The sequence below is a fragment of the Amphimedon queenslandica genome, unplaced genomic scaffold, assembly GCF_000090795.2.
Source record: "Amphimedon queenslandica unplaced genomic scaffold, v1.1 AMPQUscaffold_9830_Cont17956, whole genome shotgun sequence".
Classification (NCBI taxonomy): domain Eukaryota; kingdom Metazoa; phylum Porifera; class Demospongiae; order Haplosclerida; family Niphatidae; genus Amphimedon; species Amphimedon queenslandica.
The window spans coordinates 1,746-4,396 of NW_003549898.1; the positions used below are offsets into that span (position 1 = coordinate 1,746).

General features: G+C 33.7%; 1 long non-coding RNA gene across 1 annotated transcript; it reads left to right on the forward strand.

The window, feature by feature from the left end:
* Positions 1-1,628: 1,628 nt before the first annotated feature.
* Positions 1,629-1,929, forward strand: LOC109590576 (uncharacterized). The gene is made up of 3 exons (XR_002189385.1): positions 1,629-1,654; positions 1,709-1,783; positions 1,840-1,929. It is a non-coding gene; the product is annotated as an uncharacterized LOC109590576 (long non-coding RNA).
* The last annotated feature ends 722 nt before the right edge of the window (positions 1,930-2,651 follow it).

The window sequence follows — 2,651 nt, forward strand, 5'->3', positions numbered from 1 at the left end:
TGTATTTGTGTGTATGTGTGCATATGTTTTAATATGTGTATGTGTGTACTAACATGTACATCATGTGTACATGTAACATGTACATGTGTGTGTATGTGTGTGAGCAATTATGCATGCTTTACATGTACCTTGTACATGTATGTGTATTAGTGTGTCATTAGTATGTGTATGTGTATGTGTGTACATGCAGACACTTAGTAAGTTCTTAATTGAGGACTCACATGATATAATAACACACTCAGTTGTGTATACTTGTCTATTAATATATTGTGTATTATTAATTTTATTATGTCATCTTTGTGTTACATAAAACACACTGTGCAGACTATAAAACTGTGAGTTAGTTATTGTGTTTATTAACCAGATATCAAATCAATTAATATGTCATACACAAATTAATTATTATCATTTTAATTTTATAGATTAATCTACCAGACACTGTCACTAGGAGATACTGGTATTCTCTCTCAGTGTGGAGTGTGACCCCAACTACTAACTGGATAATTGAGTTTGGAGGAGGTGTATCATATAAAGATACAGCAGTTATTGAACTCAGTAAGTACATGTAGACAGTAGCAGATACAATGTATATTGAATATGTAATGATAATTAGTAATAATAATATTACAATAAAGTAAGTAATTCTTATGATGAATATTTAATGAGAGCATTTGACGTATACCTATGATACTAATTATTACCAATTCATTCCTGCTATGTACAATAGTGAAATATAATGACTGCAGATACAGAAACACTGATATTAATAGGAGCTAGAGTGAATGAAATATTATTATGAGTGTATTTATATACAATAATATGTTCATGTGATTAACTGTGTAAACTGACAGAGGTCATACATACAATGATTAAACACGAATCCATCAATAATAAGGTTACCATAGTAACTAACTTTAATTAATTTGTGTATTTCTTATTCTCCACTATTTTGTTACTGTATAGGATATACTAGTGATAATGATTGGTCTACTAGTGTAATACTTCTGGACCAGTATCAAGATCAACTTAGAAGAAGGATACTGAGTGATTGGGAGAATTTAGGATTAAGCAAAGAGGTTCAATTACTCAGAGGTCACCTACAAGAAAGAGAGAGAGAATTTTATGAGGAACAGCTTCTAAGAGAAATAAAAGAGAAGGAGCAGATACGGCAAGATCGAGACAAAGAGCAGCAACAGCTTCTTCAAGAAAAGGCAACACTTAGTCAGCAACTTGATGATGCTACCAGTCTCCTTGAGCAAGCAGAAAAGGATAAATCAACTGTTGAATTAGGTACTATTGTGTTGTACTGTTGTTTATGTGTACATTGTTTACTTTATAGTACTTAGTCTAGTGGATTAGACAATGTTGAGTATGGAAATAGTATCCTGTACTCAATATAGGTCAAATTGTGCATGCATTAGAAATAATGAGATTGATGTAGAGTGAGCTCTGCTTACCATGTATAGTATCATTACATGTTACTATGGGCTACTGTACATGCAGGTGTACAAATTTGTTTAGGCAACAAATATCATTTATCTTCTCTTTTTGTATTTTTTATTGATGATAGAATATTATGAGAAGCTTAAAGCTAAAGTTGCTGAAATCTTGGGAGAGAAGACACAAGTAGAGGAGAAGCAACAGATTATTACTGGTTAGTTTATCATCAGTACATAATATTAGATGAGAGAATATTCTATTAATGTAGAAGATTATGAAAAACTGAAACTCAATGTAGCTGATATGGAGGAACAATATCTGAAGGAGAAACAGATCATTATTGGTTAGTTAACTATACACACAGCATGTATTAGATGAGAGAATATGTTTATTGTGTAGACGACAGTCAAAATCTCATTTCTGAGAAAGACAAAGTTATAGCCAAACTGACATCACAAGTAGAGGAACAATCACAGAATGAGAAACAGATTATTACTGGTTAGTATAATGTCATTAATCAATAATAATTATTAATATTCTATTAATTTATAGACCTTAAAGAAAAGGAGTTGTACATAGCCAAACTAGTGAAGGAAAGACAAGAGAGGGTCCTCAAGCAACCTATCAAAGAGACTAGTTCCATTGGACTACAATTTAATTACCTGATCCCTTCAATGGGTATAAGAGTATTATTGTGTGACTGACTGAGAATACATGTATTATACAATTGTGTGCGTACTCACTGTATATATTTTGTATAATTGACAGATAAATTGGATTGTCTGAGTGATGTCCAGGTAGCAGAGAGGAAGCTGTTCTTAATTCAAGGAGACAAACCTCAACTGATGAATTGGGAGAATTATGGTCTAAGGATTGGAGTACAAAAGGAGAGCTTACTATCCTCTGAGACAGTAGAAGCAGCAGTGGTTGCTCTTGTAGGAGGACAGTTCCAGTTTCCTCCTAATACTGTCCTAGTGAGTGCTGTGTATGCAGTATCACTCTCAAAGCCTCTCCTCAAAAGGCTCATACTAGAAATACAGCACTGCATTGATTTAACAGGACGACCAGGTCTTAGTCGTCATCTCAAGTTTGCCATAGCTCCCGTGAGCACACCCAGTCTTCCTCACCACTTCTCACTAGTTGAGGGAGGAGAGTTTAAAGCTGATAGTTGGTATGGATCCAATTCAACGTAAAGAGTTCTGTTTAGTAGC